Raw genomic sequence first — 201 nt, 5'->3', positions numbered from 1 at the left:
CCGGCGCGCCCGCCCTCGCCATTGGCTAAGCGGCACTGGGCGCTCCCCCCACCCTGCCAGTCGCTCGCTCTGCCCGGCAGCCCCTAGACGCGCGTGCCCCGGAGAGGAAGGGACCCTTAGGTAGGACAGCCGCGAGCACTGGTGCGAGAGCCATCCTTGGAGCACCGAGGGAGGCGCTGCGCATTCCGCCCCCGCGCGCCG

Source organism: Elephantulus edwardii, unplaced genomic scaffold, assembly GCF_000299155.1.
Source record: "Elephantulus edwardii isolate Elephantulus edwardi_28Jun2011 unplaced genomic scaffold, EleEdw1.0 scaffold00161, whole genome shotgun sequence".
NCBI lineage: Eukaryota > Metazoa > Chordata > Mammalia > Macroscelidea > Macroscelididae > Elephantulus > Elephantulus edwardii.
The sequence above is the reverse complement of the archived record's forward strand: the minus strand, read 5'-3'. Positions refer to the sequence as shown.